General features: G+C 38.6%; 1 protein-coding gene across 1 annotated transcript in view; it reads left to right on the forward strand.

Moving 5' to 3' along the window:
• Window positions 1-2,743: 2,743 nt before the first annotated feature.
• LOC118747532 (DNA-binding protein D-ETS-3-like) overlaps window positions 2,744-20,240 on the forward strand; it is a 32,581-nt gene continuing 15,084 nt past the window's right edge. The window contains exon 1 of the mRNA XM_036481582.1: window positions 2,744-2,886. The gene's annotated coding sequence lies outside the window, so the exon portion shown is untranslated. The remainder of the gene's footprint in view (window positions 2,887-20,240) is intronic.

A 20,240-nucleotide genomic window follows, 5' to 3' on the forward strand; every position in this document is an offset into this window, starting at 1 on the left:
AATTATGGAGCACGGCATTCATTCATTCAAAGTCTTATTGATGCACTGCTGATTTTGCGTATTCATTACTAAAACTGTGCAACTTTAAACAATAATTACAATGAATATGTACATGCAAAATTATGTACAAAAGTACTGCGTACAAATCCCAACATCATTAACGCCATTGCATGCAGCTTCACTTCGCCACCCTGCCTGCGGGAGTGCGCTGCTGCGCGCGTAAAGTGCGTAAACTCCGCCCACAATGAAAAGATAAACGCAAAGTTGTGGTTGTGGAAATGTATGTACATATATCTGCCAGTGTGTACATATGTACATGTGTAGGGCTTTGTGTGCGCATTTTGTTGCTCATCCGTTCGTTGGCTGCCAGCAAGCACAGTCTGCTTATCAGCGCTTTGGAAGCGCATGCGCTCAAACAAACTCTGAACAAGCATGAATTATATTCAGCCATTTGAGAATGAAGTTAATGCAAGTATGTACGTATGTATGTATGTATAACATCCGTCGCATCCTTACAAGCCTGGGCTAGCAACAAAATACAAAAACAAAAAATAAAAAATGGCATAGTAGGAACAGTAGCAACAACTGCGGTTTCTGGTTGCGATTATCTCTGTGGCGGTGGTGGTGACTGTATGTATGTAGCCACACAATAGCGGTGGCAGTGGCAGTGGGAGCTGCAGCATTGTAGGCATCGGCAGAGAGAAGAGACGTTTAGCGCCAACGGAGCAAAGTTGTGGGAGGAACCGCAAAAGCCAGAAGGAAAGTGTGTGCGCGTGTGTGGCAGTTAAGTTGAGACGCCATCTTAAAGCAAAATGGATGCAACCGTTGTGTGTGTGTCTGTATGTGTGTGTGTGAGCTCGGATATATATATGTATGTACGTATGTACGGCATAGTTTTGCGAGTAATCAGAGCAAATGAAAGCGCCTCGCATGCTTGAGCATAGCCAGCATAAGCAACATACACGCGGCGCTATGCTGAAACAATGCGCTTTTGCTGCTTTCCAGCGTGTCTCAGGAAGCGCACTAAAAAGCGTACAACAACAACTTAACATTAGCGCGCCTCGAGCGAGATCTGGTTAGCGCAGAACGCATATAATACTAAAATAATATAAAAGTGAATTGCGGTAAAAAAGTGGAAGAAGAAGAAGAAGCAGAGTAGCAAAAATTGTGGCAGCACCAGCAGCAGCGCTCTGCAAATAATATTCCGCATAACCACCGCAGCGGCCATAATCATGTAAATTACATTATTTTGCGGTTGGAATTTACCGTTAATAGTGGCGCGCTCGCGCGTGTGTATAAGTGTGTGTAAAAGCAGCGCTGCCACAGCGAACAACGCACCAACGGCGGTGAGGAGAAGATGGCATAGCAGCAGCAGCAGCAGCAGCAGCCGCAGCTGTAGCCACAACCGCAACCATAGATGCAATGGCCACAAATCCTCTAAAGAGTAGTCGAATAGACATAAAAAAAAATAAAGAAATTAAAAGCCGCACAGCCGCAAAAAAACGCGCTGCTCACTGTTGGTGTGTGGGTGTGGGTGAGTGAGTGTTGCGCGCTGCAAGCCAGTACTGTCGACAGGACGAGTTAGTGCAAATAAATAACTAATATTGCATGACAGTCGCATAGCGTTGCACGAACGGACAGTGTGCCAGTTTTTAAAGATAGTTACCGTTAGGCGGAGAGCGACCAAAAAATAAAGACACACAGCAATTGCTGGCATACATTGACAACAACTTGCATACAGTATGAAGAAAGGAGCGCAGAGGTAGCGTCAAAAAAAATGGCTAGCCAATGCGAAATGTAGACAAAAATAAAAAAATCGCCAGTGAATCTTTTGTGTGAAAAAAGTTTATCGGCCAGTTTATGTGTCAAAACAAAATACATTCAGTAGGTGGGACACTTTCAATCAAATTTAGTGACTGACCGCGTACCTCTTGGCAACCACAACAGCCGTCGCGTCCACAAGGAAAACAGTTGCAGCGCAAATATTAAAAAAAAAAGTTTGAATTAAAACGAAATTTTATCAGCGCGCGGCCGCTTGTTGCTTACTATCGCTTCCACGTTCGACTGTCGATATATATTTCAGTTTAGTTTTTCGGTCATTCGCATATCCGATTTTTGATTTCCGACAGGCGACGCAGCCAAAAACGCGCTGATTTCCACTCACCTACGTATATGTGAGAGTGTGTGTGTGTGCGCGCGCCATCTTGTTTTGTTTACGGATATACATAATTGATATTTAAAGGAGTAAAACCACAAAATACTAGCAGCGGCGGTGAAATGTAAATTTAACGATCGACTTTGGTGAAATTGTTGTGGTGCTAGCAAATATTTGGGCGCTGAAGGAATTTGTGAGACATATGAACATACAAATACACTTTGAACGTATGTATGTATTTTTGAAAACAAATTCTAAGCTGTTGTCTTGCGACGGCGACAAATTTGCACTTCCGTTTTACAATGCGCGCAAATACGGAAAGCAGCTGAGTGGGCGACGGCAAGTAAAGTGTTGGTTACGTATACGCCGCGCTGAACCACGCGTAGCAACTACCATTCCATACATACATATGTATGAGTGTGCAAATAAATAATTTTTAAGTCACTAAAAGTGAATGTACAAAATTGTGAAAACCAAATAAGAAAATTTTAAATAAAAAAACGTTTCAAGTGAAAAGGAACACAACAACAAAAGAAGCAGCTAAAATCAGCATTATTAGAAACCCAAATTACGCAGTGTTGATTTTTAAAAAAAATTATTAACAGACAAAGCTGCGTACGGAATATTTAGCAGCGAAGATAGACTTAAATGAAGATAGAAGAAATAATATCAACGCATCAACGAGCCATTTTCTTCATTAAAACGTTGCGATAAAGTTGGTTCAATATTAGGTAAAGTAAAATCAAATAACACAGTTAAAAGTTTTTACTAACCGATTTCAAAAAAAAGAAGGTCATCAATTATTCGGATTTTTTTATGTATGTTACCGCATATTTTTGGACCACGTCACCCGATTTCGATAATTCTTTTTCTATCGGAGAGGTCGTATCGCGCGGGTGGTCCCACGGTACTCCTAAATTTTTATATTTGAATTGAAGTCAATTGTGTTTTTTGCTTAAAAATTACTCCTTAAAAACTTAAAAACATTTAAAATTTCTCACACTCTGCTACTGTATTTGATTTGGATTAGGAGCAAAAAATAGTGGTTTTGTTAAAAACGTAGCAATGCCCAATAAAGAGTATGAAATTCAATCGCTTTACTCGCCAACAAATATAGTAAATTTCCAGAAAAGAAAATTGTCAATGCCAAATCTGTGAGATTGGTGTTGACTCTTGATTTGCGGCTTTAGCTTATTATTATTTCTAACTTTAATTCTGTTATAATTTTTTTGTAACTCGTTATTTTTCCATCGAAATGCTTTCCATTAAAAAACTAAGAGTAAAAATTTGTCTCTTCTTTTTTTGGTAAAAATACCGTGCGACAAAAACCAAAAAAAAATCAAAACACTCGAAAAAATTAATATATTCGCGAAACTAGGGGCCAAATGTAGTAAAACTGTGTTTTTAGTTTTGCCCTCTGACTTCAGGAGTTTCTTTTAAAGGACTTTGAAATTTCAAAAATATGATTAATTAAAAAAATATTTTTCTGAAACTTCGGTTCGAAGTAAAATATATGGAATATGCGTACCAAATGAAAGAATTAAAAATTTGTTGGGTCACAAGGATTTATAGGAATTGGAAAAGCCCTTTCATTACTTATATTTCTTATATTTATTAGTTAATAAACAAGAAGGCCAAAATTCGAGGATGTAGTCGTTTATATATTTATTAGTCTTCAGCATGTAAATGTTTCAAAAATAAATATTGCAAATTTTCACGGACGTATAAGAATAAAATTTTAAAAGGACATTTTCAATACGTATTCATCCTTCTGCACCACATTAATTTATCCTTTTCAATTCTACAAAATTGTCTTGTTCATTTGATACCCATAACAATTCTATATTTCACTAACTTTTTTAAAATAATTTATTGAACTACTCATACCTTTAAGATTTGAAAGTCCTGACATCATTAGAGAAAAACTAAAAACGCAGTTTTCTTATATTTGACCCCTTGTTTTGCGAGTATATTGATTTTTTTTTGTCGTGTAAAATTTACTGTCGCGTGGTAAAATAACAATAAAAATTTGATATTAATTTTTTCGATCAAAAATAAAAATTAACTTTTGACATTTATTTTTTCCTTAAACAATAACTGTTAATAGTTGGATTTTATTTCTTTAATCAAAAATTCCGGTTAAAATGACATTTCACTATCGATAGTCAAAGAAAATAGATTGCTATCGATCTTCACATTGCTTTATTGCATTGATTACACTGGTCTACAAATTTCAACTTTTTTTCTGCGAATAAGACGGGACCTGGTGTTTCTGAACGGATTTTTCGTGCTGAACACGAATCCGGGGTCAAAAATGTCCCATCACGTCACGTTTTCGAGAAAAAAGGGGTTGAAACCCCTAAAAACAGCGTTTTTTGGCCATTTTCGAAAAATTATAGAGCTGAACCCTGACGTGGTACAAATTTTGCATATATCAGAAATTAAAGGCTAAACCGTGCCCTTTCGAATGAGCCCTATGCCGAATTGATCGCGTGCACCCTTAAAGCAGGGGGTGTATTTGTGTTTAGGGGTGCAGGAAAAATTGATCACAGAAAGAATTTAATCTTAAACGATCATAGAAAATTAATAATGCCAAGGTTTTAACTATATTAAAAGTCGCTGATTACGAATCTGCAGTTAGATTTTAAAAATTTAAGATGACGGGTCGAATATGGTGGATATAAAAATTGGACTCCTAGACACAAATACACCCCCTGATCTAAGGGTGCATGCGATTAATTCGGCATAGGGCTCATTCGAAAGGGCACGATTTAGCCTTTAATTTCTGACATATACAAAGTTTGTAGCACGTCAGGGTTCAGCTCTACAATTTTTCAAAAATGGCCAAAAACGCTGTTTTTAGGGGTTTCAACCCCTTTTTTCTCGAAAACGTGACGTGATGGGAAGTTTTGGACCCCAGATTCGTGTTTAGCACGAAAAATCCGTTCGGAAACACCAGGTCCCGTCTTATTCGCAAAACCCTTGTAGACCAGTGTTATTTGCTTATCATTGCACTAACGACTAATATCTTGTTTATACGTAGCAATAAAACGTTTTTAACTTAAACGATTAAATTTTAACTTTTATTTTGGATGAAAAAAAAACAAGTTAAATTTTAAGTTTTACTTTTTATCGAAAAAATAAAAGCCAAATTTTAACATTTATTTTACTGTTATAACGATGAATAAATATAAAATAACAATTAATTATTAATTATTTTTATTTTTTTTTTATTTTTAACACTTTAATATGCGCTCAAAGCATTTGCCGTAGCATTCTTCTACCTCGCATTAGAGACGCCGCCTTTAAATCGAATAAATCCAAGATTGATTAATCGAGCATCGATTAGACTTTTTGTCGATTTTTTAGTTCCGATTCGATACGTGAATCGATCTGAGAACATCAATAATTCGATTTTTCCTCAATTGATGCATATTGATCTACGGTTTGCCCCAGAAAATTTATGAACTTTTAAAGAAATTAAGGGGGCTTGACACCTTCCACCTTTGCTACTTGAGAGAGCAAAGGCCAAAGAATTCAATGCCCTACTTCTCTCTCTTTTTTTTGTTATAAAAATTAAGTAGTATACGTTATTTGATGAAATATATGAAACGATCTTTTAAAATTGATTTATTTTTTGACGATTTCTTTCTGCATCGATTATTTTTAAAAGAATTCCGATTCGAGTCGTTTCAAGAATTAATTTTTTACATTTCGATCTGGCATATCTACTTCGCATGAGGTACTACTTTGAATCTTCGGGTTACGGAAATCATTGATTACAAAATCTGGTAAAAAGTAGGCATTGAGGACTTTATAAAAAACATTATGGTGGATGGGATATCAATTCGATTGCTTTGCTGGTTTAATAGGCCATTATTTGAGCCGACTAATAATTTGCATTAAAGCTTTCCATACGGCATGAATATGGTTCGTATTGGGAGATATACAGATATACAAAGAAATTGCTAAAAAATAAGCATTTCACTTCTAAGTGGCCATTATTGTTTTCTGAAAAATGGCCACTCGAGTCAGTCATAAATAAAGAGAAGCAAGAGCTCCATGCTCCCGTTGAAGCTGAGCAAATCTTGCTAGCAGTAAAAAATTTACATAGGAAATAACAAAGCTCCCGGGGCCGACGGAGCACCGAATAAGGCACTGAAAGTTGCTATAAGAAGACACCAGATGCAAGGTTTTACAACTCCATTCAATGAACTGACTTTCCATAAGTATGGAAACAGCAACAAATTTTGATACATCCAAAGTAAATATGGTAAGCCGGCTGAGGATCCTGCAAGCTATAAGCCACATGTTCACTGGACTCTGGGGCAAAAATACTCCAGCGAATCACACTGCGCTTTCTTCAACTACTCCGAGTAAATTTACCCAGTAAAACCAAAAAAATTGGCATGGCCGATGGCATAGCCATAGTAGTGGGGAGTGAGCATACGAGTATAAGTGATATAAAGGAGAGCTGCAATAACTCAGTAAGTGATGTCTGAACTTGTCCATCAAATTACGAACTGGTGCTACAACAACAGAAGACTGAGGCGATACTTACCTCAAGTCTAAAGAAATTAGCAGAAATAACCATGCAAATGCTTGTATGTTGTCCAGCATAAAGCTAAAGTTACGGGACCCGAATCAAAAGTGAAAACAGTTTTTGGGCAAATGCGCAGTTAAAAATATCATGACGCCTCCAGTACTAATACCCAAATTTGCTTGTATTTCGAGTTTGCGCAAAACGCTGGTTTTGGACGATGCTTGCAGGTTCTGTCCGCGAACGAATGATGACTATGTACGTGCGCGTACTTGCAGCCCAAACTGAATAACTTATCGGACGATTAAAAAGTCTGTAGTGTGCGTTGGTCACGCCACTGTGCGTAAAAAATTTGCGTCCAGAAATGCAAGAACGCAAGCTCAAGGTCAAAGTAAAAGGGGGAAACGAGATGTATTTTGCATAATAAAAATATATAGACAGAAACAAGGGATTGCGAAGAGTTTGAAATTCTGGCCGACTGCGGAAGAAGGTTTTAAGAATAGGGCAAAATCCTGTTAGAACAACCCCGGATACCTAGTGAACGATATCCAAAACGTACTTAAAACATGAAGGGAACACTTTTTCACCCTATTGAATCATAACGGCCCTAAAAGTAGTGCAGAAGATGAACCATAGCTTGCATAATTAAAATATTGTTCTCTGTGATGGCAAGAAAATTGAACGGAGGTAATTTTTCAGCCGGCGAAATGCCCCAAGCTTATTATAAAAATAATAATGTAGCCAAAAAGTGCGAGCCAAAATGTTTGCAGTCTAATAGGGAGTGCTGAGATGATTCCTCCTCATCATCCGTTGAAATTCCTAGTCTCACCGCGTGCATTATCAATCGCACAATTACCTTTCAGAACCCCCAGCAACAGTGAGAGCTGAGGCTTTGCAAGCATTAGAAGCTTCTTTTCCACTTTCCCGCAATTAACTGTGATGCGGCCCCCAAATGACCCTGATTAGCAAATACTCTGACGCGGTTGATAGGGAGATAAGATATTTTCTGACCAATCACGAGCGCACCATCATAGCGTTCAGAGCCCTGATAGCGGTCAGGCTGTCAGAGTATGTACAAACTCTTCAGCAGTGAGTCTACCGCTTCCTTGTCAACGCCATATCGCAGCGTATCGAAGGCAGCCGTAGTCGTACTTGCGTCAACAGCGCCGATCGACCTTTTAGCTAAAGATAGGAAGGAGATATGGCAGTCAAAAGAATGGATTGGGAAAACGCAAGCAGCAAAGGAAGCCAAAAGCAGATTACTCAGCAGATGGCAACAAAAATGCCAGAGTGCTCAAACGGGGAGGTGGACAGCGAAATTAATTCCGCACCTGTACTGCTGGCTATACCGCTCACACGGAGCGGTGGGTTATTTCCTCACTCAGTTTTTGGCCGGCCACGGCTACTTTAGAGTGTACCTGCACAAAATGGGGAAGGTGGCGAGCCCACACTGCGTTTATTGCTTACATGTAGACGATACAGAACATACATTCTTTTTCTGCTAGCGCTGGGATGCCAACAAGCGGCGATTGGAGAGAAAGCTCGGCCCGTTACACCCGAAAATATCGTTTCTAAAATGCTGATTGATCAAAAATCATGGAACCGGGCCGCGACTTTCACCGAGATCATACTGCGGCGCAAGAAAATTGATCTGGACAATGAGGAGATTGAAAGCAGAGGAGCCCAAAACGATCACAATTTGTAGTGGTCGCTAAGGCAAAAAGAGGGACTCTCAATTAGGAAAAGAGAGAACGAGCCAATAGCTTGATGTTGGCTTCAAATGTGGCGGCCCTGAACGCAGAGTGAGTTGAATCTGACCCAACATGGGTCCCCCTTGGATTCCCTATCCCGAAGTAATGCGAAAGTGGTTTCAGTGTAGGGGAAAATCCAGGGTAGGAGGAAGGATTGATTTAGTGGCTACACCACACACGTAGGAGTGATGGCTCCTATGTGGTGGGAAGGCATTTTAAACCCTTTCCTTACCTGATGACAGCTATTTCCACCTGAAAGTCGTTGCAAGAGTCCGGAAGCCTGAACACTGTTTTGATGAAGAGCTCCCTGCAAAAGACATCTCCTACAACCCTGCTTCCAAGTTTTGATTCGTCCGTGAAGAAGTACACTGCTTCCTTCCTCCAGTTCCCCCGCCCCACCCAGTCTTCCCTTGAGAGAATGTAGGTAGAGAATGAGCCACTGGCAGCCATTTCGGCGACGCAGTAATCTGTTTGATCAGGGATGACATCAAAGCCGTCCAGGACTACAGAGTGTTAAGTTTTCGCGCCAGTTATCCACCTGGTTTACTTGGACCTAACAGCGTTTCGTGTTGCGGCGAAACTTGTAGCATGACGTTAAGCGCCAGTATAGGCGCCCTAGTTACTTAGCAATTGTGGCTCAACTATGGTTTCATAGAGTCAAGAGCTCCCCAGAAGTGGTATAAGGAATCCGACGCCTTTCCTGATCTTTATTAAATGTTTGGCCCTCACGAAAGCTTCCTATCCAGAATCAGGCCAAAGTACTTGACCCTGTCGGGAAGCTGCAGGTGGATACCTCCAATTCCCTTTCGCGGAAGTTAGCGCTCGCCAAGTTGCCACGTTCAAGTCAACCTTGAATCTGATCAAAAAGGGTATTTGAAATTCCTCCCCTAACTATAATGTCACAGGATCTGCATAGGCAATCACCCAGCCCACACGCTGAGCTCTTGAAAGACCATCCCGAGGAATTCCGTTTCTGATGTGCAGGTCAATCAGTCTCTCCAACGTTTTTACCAGCAAGGTCTGAAGTCTTTAGGGGTGCCTTACTGGCCTTCAGAATGAACGCTACTCTGACGGCCTTCCAAGACCAGGGAATGTACTCGCTCCTCACGTAGTTAACTTAAATAGGACCGACAGCACTTTGCAATGGATTCCGGCGACTTGAAAGGTTTGAAACTGAAGTTAAAAATTATCCAAAAGTATCTATTACCTACATAAATATGTATAAATCTGATACACATCAAATGTAAAGCCTTAATTTGTTTACGCCGCCACCCACTTCGTCGAGCAGCTTGGCACACGACTGCCTTTTAAGTGTCATAAAACTGAGATTACAAACCATTAAAGCTCTGCCACCGCAGCGACGTTGTTAATTAAAAATATAAAGTGTACTGATTAAATAGATGATTACACCGAGGGTGGGAAGGTGTGGATGTATATGGCGCAGTACGCCTGGTGTTGTTGCAGTTAGGCGCATTGCAAATTAAGGATTCGTTGGAAGAAAAAAAAAACAGATAATTTAGAAACATATTTTTTGCGTTTATCGAGCCGCAAGTATCAGACCGTCAACCACCATCTCGGCAGCAGCCACCCAAGTAAGCAGCCAGTAAAAGTGCTTCACACTGCCGCCACCGCCGCCGACATCTCGTTACGCAACACGCGCTAAGCCATCCGCCAGCAACTTCCGGTGCGAATGGCGATAGCAGCCGAACACATTAGCTGTTGCTGTATGACCGTTTTCCTACGATGCCCAGGGGGAGGGGCATCGACTCCCACGAAAACTCTCTGTCAATGTTTGTTGGTATTGGCTGATGATACTTTCTGCTTGAACATTTCTGATGCGCTACATATGTACCGAGATAAAGCGAAAAGGGGGTGGGATATGTGGGATGGCAGAGGCGTGTGCAGGCCGTTTATTATAATGTCAAATACTTCATTTTGCATAGAAAGTTTGCTGTTCGGCTGGTTGTTGGTAAATACGGTTACTATTATTTTCACTTTGTTGATGTTGCTCTATAAACTTGTTATCGATAGGTCTATTCAAAATTGTGTTATCATTAAGTGGTAGTTTTTTTTTTATGTATTTTGCTGTTGTTGTTGTTGTTGTTGTAAGGAACATTGATACTTTGAATGGTGCGTGGAACGTAAAAGGTATAAATTTTTGTATTTCTTTTTGCTTTTTTTCCCTTTATCGAAAGGAAAGTCAAATGCACCAAAATATGTTGAGTTTTTATCTCTGATATAAGGTTTGGGCTTTTAAGAATCTTGAGAATTAGAAAAGTTCCCACCAAGAGCGTAGTCGGGATCTAATGAAGGTGAGGGGGAAAAGGTAAATATACCAATAAAAAATTTTGACAGTCATTTTTTTGTTAGTAATAAACCCCCCGGATTTTAACCAAACTCTTCAGTTATTTTCTTTTCAATCATCTCGCGGTTTTCGTTAATCCAGAAAGTCTTTTCTCTCCTAATTGTCGTTCTTCTGGGTATGGAGTTACACTTGCATCACTACACTCATTCCCAACTATTTTGTGAGCTACCCATGTGCGAGATACGATAACCAACTCGTGTGAAGCTTTGGTTCACGGCAGCAAGAGAGAAGAATTCGGTTTAAGGGCTCACTGAAGTCAGCAGCATGTATTCAACTGTCTTTGAGCAAGCGGCTCGCTATATAAACTCAAAATCTCTCCCAGTAATGGGTTCTTCACTGGATTTGGGTGCCGTAAGGTAAACAAAGGCTCGAACAGAAACACCAAAATAGTCTCGGTTGAATGGCCCCCAAACTTTGACGATCCAACACATTAAACAAGGACTACGTGTTACAGACATGTTTGGAATGTCCGGATCCATCAGAGGAACGGCGTCTCTATCCAACTGCAGTTTGCTTAGAGAAATACCAGGCTGACATCACCACAGGACGGGGCATGATTGCAAACAATTTTTCATCGTACTACATCTATTACAGCTGCCAAGAGACGGCGCACAAATTTGGTGTGGAATTTGTAGTTAGCCGGAGACCTATACAGCTTGCATCCAGGTTCACCCCTATAAATGAACGAATTGCCACAATCCACACGAAAGCTAAACATATTTGGTGCAACAGTCGGACATTTCTGTCTTCCTTAAGACACCTACGACAACGGAGAGAGTGTGGATGGCTTGAGATGCTCACAGGTTGGAATGCGGCGCAACAATTTTATCAGCCCCTACCTGGCTACGACCTTGGTTCCCACAGAAAATATTGTACACAGTAAAGAGATAAGTAACTCAGTTTTTTTTTCATTAGGGTTATTCTCGAAGTATTGCACGTGGCACGGATTGTATGGAATGCAAAAATACTATTTTAAATTTGCAAGAGAACGGGAGCCCCCATTGCAAAATAACAGCATGCATAGGTAGCAAGCAGCGAAATTCTGTATCAAATACCAACAATAACAAGACACAACAAAAAAAATGAAGTGAGCGAAATGAGAGGAATGAGAGAAATATGTAGCAATTCCCACAACAAAACAACTAGCACAGGGTCGCATTTATCTTGCTATGTTTGTTTGCAAAATATATACATGGGTTTCGACGTGGCATATTTTACAGCGATAGGAAATGTTGTTTTCGCTGTATTTTGTTGTTGTGTGTGTTGCAAGTTATGTAATCCGTGCTACGTGCAAAAGCTTTGCAGTATTTCGAGAATACCCCTATTTTGTTTTATAAAATGTATTTAGTGAACGAGCTCTGGATGCTATGATGGATTTGAAAGGTTTTCGAGTTATCTGTTAGTAAGCTGAACTATTTATTATTGAAAAACTAACTTCTAGTCTCAGAGGTCTATTAAGGTGCATAATTGAAATTTTTTAACTGGCCTCAAACCGTCTCCCTTATTTTACTAATCCTGGCCGGCCTTCAAATAGAAGCTATGTGAACTACTTTAGGCTTATAGCCCAATTCTGTGTAGGTGACAAAACTTTTTTTACTGACAAATTTAAAGTTTTTCATATATTTTTCCGTAATAAAACTGTGACAAGAATTTGTCAGTGATAAAGAATAGAGCCGTAAGTATCTTGTTGCTATTCGCCTTACGAGTTTTATGCTCAAACATGAGACTCTCAGGAAATCCGCACTCTTTTCTGCTTGAGTGTAAGTCAAATATGACTTGCCTGCTTCAGTTTGTGAATATAGTGAACAACCGAGGAATTTGAAGTTTATCAGTTGACTGGAGCTGGAAGAGCTTCGTCGTGAATATCTTCTTGCCGCACCCGCCTGCTTCTTCGTCGTGTTCTCTTAATATCTTTTATATCAACTTGATTGTCAAGTTTCAAAGGAGACCACTCAATTATGTCCATCCATTTTGTTGCCATAAAAGACTGCTTAGTTTTTCGCTAGAACAAACACTAAAGTAGACTGGGATGCTTGAAGCTCTCTTTATTAAGAATAACTGGGAAAATATGATCCGAACTCTCAGTCACATTCGTCGAATTCGATCCCTGCCTTTTGATAGTGCAGAGGACTTGGCTCTCAGTTCGATTAGAAGCGGGAAGGCTATGGGTGTTTGCCCAGATCCCGATTTTGAAGAAGGCAAAGTTTGATGAACCACCATTGAGAAGAAGAACGCCATATTGTGCTCATGTTTTTCAAAAACCCGTAGAAGAGTACCCAGAAAGATCATTGGTACTTCACCCCGAATCTGTTTTTAAGAGCTTTGTGGCTCTGTCTGACATCGTTTTGTTCAAAAAAATGGCCACACATAGGTCCATAGTTTATTAGGCTTTTAAATTTTACTTTATTCTTAGCCACAAAACATACCTTTTTTACGGCTCATAGATCCTTTAACGTAGTTTGCAAGGAGCACCTAGTCTTAACGATCCCTGCCAGAGGACATTCCGACGGCAACCTTACTGCGGACAACTGGAGATCCGCGCTTGTAGGCCTTTGCAAAGTGTACAAAGGTACTCCTCCGGAAACAGTAGTGAGGGATACAGTACTGCGACAAGGTGCATGAAACTGTTGCCCTGTATGGACGAAGGATCGGTCTCGCGGCCGTATACACGCAGAGAAAAGATATGGGTCCTAAAAGAACGCTTCGCGCCAAGTAAAAATTTGGAGCTAATCTGGATGTTGAAAGACATGATGCAAATTTGAAACTGGCTAATGCCAATTCTGGTAGTCCCAAAACCACAAGAAAAAGGAATTTCGTTGACTACTGTTCAATTTGTGATCATGAATGGGACAGCAATGCCAGACTTCGTTACGTGCTAAGGCCAGCCGAACAGCTACTGCGACCAAGTTACGAAACCAAGGAATACAACTATGGAAACAGAACTGAAACGCCAGAGAAGGTCGAACGGGCAATGCGAAAACAGTCCGAGTAATATCATAGGAATTTTTCTATAAGCGAGAGGGGGAATGTCTTTGGATCGTGTCCGATTGGAAAGCTTCTGGTAGAGAACAGCTACGCGGCTTTAATAGCGTGGCTCCGCATAGAGCAATGCGGTTTTGGGATGCCATATGCAGGATTTGCACGACGACGATGGGTGTTGAGGCTTAGAGTGAGCCCAAAATCTTTATAAGAAGCTCTGGTCTCGAGGAAACTAGTAATAGGGATTGGTTTTCTAAGTCTGGCAGTTCTGAAAGCCTTAGGCAAACCCTTACTCAACGCCGTAGCGCTCTATGAAACCACACAACTGAATTAGCTGATGAATGCTTAAATAAACTTTCATCCAGTAAAGTCGCGAGGATTAGCTGACTTAAACGAAAAGTAAATGTCCTTTTTTCTAAGAACTCTTACGGGCTACTGTCTAATTGGCATAATCGCCACAAGACTAAGAGGGGACGTGCCGAACTATTGCCGCAATTGAAAAAAAAATTTGAAGAAGAAATTAGAGAACACTTTCTATGGTACCGTCCGACTTTAAGCAGGAGATTGTATTGGTGACTCCCTATAGTATCGGACCTTTCTTGAACTATGTGTAGGATGAATTTGTTCTTCAGTAAATTTAAGCTAATCCACCCAAACTGTGCATCTAGGCTCTCGCTTCTCTTGTGTATTTAATAGCTTAGTAATACCAGTTATGTGTTCATATGTATGGAATATACATTTCGTAGACATAAATCAAACTATTTCCAACTTCCGATGATATCTAGAGACAAGCAAATTTGAATATGAACATCAACAATGCATTGCTTTGAGACAACAAACAAAATGGGTCGACATTCTCTACCAAATACTGTTAAATGTACATATATGTATCTATGTATGTATCAGTATTTGTATGTATAAATACACTTGTGTATCGCTTGCTTTGCAAATTCAAATAGGGAAGCGTCGAAATGTTGAGCCTTATGTGAAAAGCACTCAACAACGGATGCAAGATACCCGATTCCCATTGTACGCATTGCATCTGCTTTTGTCTAGAACGAACACCAATGATTTGTGTGGATAGGTGAGCCCAAAATGCCGACCATAGCAATTCAGAAAGCCAACATTCGCAACAATTTGCGCCAGCTACACTGACCCGCTAAAATAGAAATTTACGCTTAAATAGTTTCGAACGAAATATTTATGAAGCGCGGATATAGAGCTCTAACTAAGCTGCTAGGCTCCTTCACATACAAATGTTAGTAAGTATGCGCTAAAGGTGAATTGTGCTACGCTCATATAAATATGTACATAAATTTATGCGAATATGCATGCTCATACCGATGACTTTACTTTATCTGCATCGCGAAGGATAACACCCACAGGCTTGCAAACAGGATGAACCATTCACCTACGCATTACAGTTATGCTGTACTAAATTCGGAGAGCTCATAAATTATACGCATAATTTATGCAAGAGCAACAAAAACAAAAGTAGAAATGTATAATTTACAACAACAAAAGTGCCAGTGAAGGAACAAATAATTATTTAGTAGACTATGGCAGCTGACAGTTAACGAAAATATGAGCTTCGAATGGTTTCATGCGTTCCAACTACTAAGTGGTATAGATAACCTGTTGGAAAATCTATTGGTTACTACTTGCTTTCTGACTTTAACTTTATAGCTCTGATTACTTGAAAGTCAAACTGATTACCAAGCAATCCAGCGGGCTGATTTAGAAATGTTTTTGGTCTTCTTTGCTCCTGGCAATTGTAACATGGATATTCAAGGAAGTGTTAAAGGGTCGCCTTTAGGTTTGGCCGACCTGGTTGTCCTAGTACCGATGTCTTTCGCTGAATGGTCTTATTTGACGCTCTTGAAAGAGGTGAAACACTTCAAAATTACGCTTATCCGCAATCAGAACTCTGGGAAAACCACTGGAAAGATCCACTTTGCTCTACTTATATGCTTGAACTCCGTAGTTTTTCGCACAATTACTTTCTATGGTGTACTACTAAATACTATTCTCAGGGTATTATACAGAGGGGGGGGCCTATACTCTGAAATATTCTGCAAGAATTGTTAGCCGGGTAACTTAAGCCTTAGAACCGGGCTGTCGCAGAGAAAGTGCTCAGCTGCCTCCTTTGAGCTCGGTTCCTTGCAGCTGCAGCAGAATTTGTTGATATTTGTATAGCCACACCTCTGTTTCAATCTATGGCGTATTTGGTCTGACAATGGGCTCGTATCCATTTTCCTCGTAGGAGGCAAATGAGGTCATAATAAATATTATTTCGCATATTCAGGCAGCGTTAAAAGCCTTGAGACTCTTTTAAAACGGCATCAAGGCTTGTGAACTCGTGAATCAACTGATAGCTCACAATAGCGTAACGTTGTGGTGAGTTCCGGGATATGAAGTGTTTTAAGGCAACGAAAGGGCTGACTATCTCGCAAAGCATGGAGACCAAATGCGCTTGCATAGTCCGGAGCTATTCTGTGGTACAGCTAAAGGATACTCTGCAGATCTACTTAGGATCTAGCTGGGAATAATCTCAGATTGCTTGCGGTAGTCGAAGGGAATGAGACAATCAAAGAGATTTATAGCTCCTTCCAGGAGGACACTCTGAACTTGGAACTCTTACTGGCTACCTGACAGCACACTGCACGTCAACGTATCATTTGAATTAAATGGGTCTTTCTGTAGAGATGGACTGTAGGTTTTGTGGACCCCAGAGTATATTCTATGTGCCTACCCACGAAGCATGAATCGTAGTTTGATATACCTTGGAGAACGATTGTCTTCTCCATCCAAAATTTGAAACATGGAATCATCCAAAGTGATGAGCTCTTTAAATAGCCTATGGTTGGAGTGATTACAGTTAGGATTTAGCACAATATATATTCTTAGGTCGCAGCGCGAGTATCTCCGACTTAATAATAACAATAATAATATCGTTACTAGACACGAATGAAGGCGCTCGGATATTTTCACGGCGAAACAGGACGCGTGAAAAATTTTACGAAAAAATACGCTTGAAAAAATTTCGGCGAAGAAAGGCGCATAAACATGGATTCAACATCAATTCGGAAAAACTCTTTGGGGAATTCGTATACTGTTATACTCGCAAGCATAGTTGACCGCAAAAATAAGTTTATGCGTCTTTCTTCGCCGTCAAAGAGGTTAACGCGTCTTTCTTTGCCGAAATTTTTTTAACGCGTCCTTTTCGCTGTCAACTTTTGAGCTCCCATTTTTATACATATCTAGTGCTGATGTGAATGAATTGTTATACGCAGTTAATTTGTTTTTATTGTATTAGCTTTGTTTTAGTTTCACTAAATGTTATGTTATCTCTGTTCCTAAATACAAACGTAAATTTGACATTGAAAAAATATTAAAAGCTCAAAAAAATGTTTGGTAGGTTTTGGTTGGTTATGGTAGGAAATTTTGGTACGAAAAAAATACGACTGTGTAATTTTTAGCTGATCACAAATTGCGACCAACTCTCTCCTATGGTCCTCCAATAGTTTGCGAACTAGTTAAGGAAGAGAAGATTGCCGTGCTATCTGAGAAAATGTTGAGCTGCGCTCTGGCGGGTGCATGGTGTTTTATGAGCGTTTCCGTTAGAAAAACTCTTGTGTGATTCTACGACCGTCCGTAAAGACTATGCCCTTCTAGTTCCGAAGTTCTGAGTCTCCCTTTTTTTAGTTGTTCGCGGTCTTTGGCCGATATATTCGGGAGGCATTGCTCTTGTATAATACTGGAGTCAGTATATGGTTGCGTTTGGTAGAAGCTGAATTTTCAATGAAACGTTTTATCGGTAATAAATCTAGCAGTAGAGTTCGACTACAACCGTTGCACCAGCATCATCTGACTTCTGAAGTCAAAAAGTTTTCTTTTTTACAACGTTATCCTTAGTCAGTGCTGGCCGCTAGATCAGCGCTTCATATGGAAGTACGGGTGGATCCCTTAACATCAAGTTCACAATCCTTGGCTTCAATCTCTGTCTATTGCCTAGAACAATTTTGGCTGCAATGTTCGACCTCTGATAAAGCTTGGGGGGTCCAGAATAGCTCAAAGATATTTCACCCTGTGAGGGAGGTCCAGTTCTGTAGCTACAAATGTAGGTTTAGTAAAATTTGGCTTTCTCCGTATTCTCAATAAGAAAACAATTTTGGCACTGAACTCTACTTTCTTTAGAGAGCCCTCCATAATTTCGCTTATAATCGAAAGAAGTTGACCCTAAACAACTATGGCAACATCGTCGACACCACCTCGGTTCCAGGGGAAAATAGGTTTATCAACAGTCCCGGCATAGTAGTTCCCACTGCATTTATGTAGAGAATTTCTTTCTCTAAAATGTAGTGTTTTTTTTTATCTTTTTGATTCGTGCATTTGATTAGACACAGTCAGAGTTCTTGCCGTTGAGTTGGACAAAATTTGATCGATCACAACGCGTTTTTTGCAAATCAAATTTTATTTTAAAAATTTTATAATTCTTTAGAAAATTTATAAAAATACGTTTTTGGCAATTATTTCGATTCTATATTCTAAAAATGTTTCGAAAATTAAAATTTTAAAGAAAAAATGGTCTGAATAGGCACACTTTCACAAAATAATGGGCATTTAAAAAAAGAAAGTTTTTTTCAAAAATCTATATCTCGGAAACAGCTGTATAAAAAAGTAAAAAAAACAGGGTACTATAAGATAAAAAATTATAGAAAAAACCTAGAAGCAAGAGCCAAATGGTGTCCGAATTGGGATGGTAGGCTCCATATATAAATTAACCTTTCTGTTATGTAATATTTATGTATTTATCTGCATAACAATTAATCGTTTAGCATACTTATGTATATGTATGTATATAAATATGTACGCCCACACGAATGTTTGCTATGCGTATGTATGTATTAAGTTATTTATTATAGTAGTTACGGTGGGGGAGTATCGCTCGAAAATTGCTGTTAATTATGTCTGTCAGGTATTCGCAGTTATGAATAATAGCGTATGTAACTAAGTAAATATGTATGTATGTAGGTAAGCGTGCAAATGTTTGCATATTTACTATCTATGGCTGCCATTTATCAAACGCCAGCAAAATCTACGCATACACAATAAAATATTCTTATGCAGATATTTATATACTTACATACATACGTATGCATTTATATATGTATGTATGCACTTGCCGAACTGCAGCGGTGTTTGTGCTGCACCATTCAAGCGTTGGCAATTAAAGTTGCAATTTAAATTTCGCAATAATTGCAGTCATAATTTGGAACTCAAACGTTGGCGCATGAAAATTTTGCGGTTTCATAAGGCATTTTAAATAAATATTTGAGTGAAAATATTTTAAACATTTTCTTTGTGTTCCAATGACGTTGGCATGTGAGATGAGGTGAGAGCTTTAACGGAATTGTGTACATATCTGAAGAGCAAATAATATAAAATTTCTCATGAGAATAAAAAAAGATTTGCAATTTTTTATGCATATTTAAGGTATAAACATACATTTGTATAAAAATTTTGCTAAAAATCCGTTTTATCTCCAAAATTATACCAAATTTGATTTTTCTAAATATTTTTATTCAGACTACATACAAATTATTGACTAGTACAGTGAAGTTGTCATTTAATGTAAATATAATTTGACACATGTGATTTTGTTCGATAGCAGTGACCAATATAATATTTAGTATCCTTGTGTTGAAAAATGCTGCGCCGACGGCTATGGTGTTAGGAGACAACGATCGATCTTACAAGGCAATTATCGTTAAGATAGTATGAAGCCTTTTGTGGGACAATATATTTTTTAAATAATTTGTTTTTAATTCTTAAATTTTATTTTCCTAGCGAAAAATCTTACAAGGCAATTATCGTTAAGATAGTATAAAGCCTTTTGAAGGACCATATTTTTTTAAAATAATTTTATTTTAATTCTTAAATTTGATTGTTCTAGCCAAAAATTTTGCAAGGCCATTATGGTTACGATATTGGAAAGGCTTTTTAAATTTAATTTAAATTTTAGAAACATATTTATTATTTTTTTCATAAAATTTGTTGATTTTATTGTTTAAAAAAAATATATATTTTTTATTTAAGTTAATTTTTAGAAGCTAGATAAAAGTTGTTTTTTTATATTTTTTCTTTTATCAATTTAAACTTTTTATAGTTTTAAGATTTCATTGTTTTATAAGTAAAAAGAAGTTTTTTATTTCATTGAAGTTTTGGGAACTTATTTTATTCTTTAATTTAATTTTCTTTTGATTTTAAGATTTTTACGAACTTATTAAATTTTTCTCTTGTTTATTATTTTTTCTTTTATAAATTTAATTTTCCTTTAATTTTTAAATGTTATTGTTTTAAAATGAAGCACTTCATAACCATTCATTTCGATAATGGATTTTGATCGTGAAAATTATTCAATCAGCACTCGAAATCCTCGACTTGATT

Source organism: Rhagoletis pomonella, unplaced genomic scaffold, assembly GCF_013731165.1.
Source record: "Rhagoletis pomonella isolate Grant_MI unplaced genomic scaffold, Rhpom_1.0 Rhpom_scaffold_00012, whole genome shotgun sequence".
In the NCBI taxonomy this organism is placed as follows: domain Eukaryota; kingdom Metazoa; phylum Arthropoda; class Insecta; order Diptera; family Tephritidae; genus Rhagoletis; species Rhagoletis pomonella.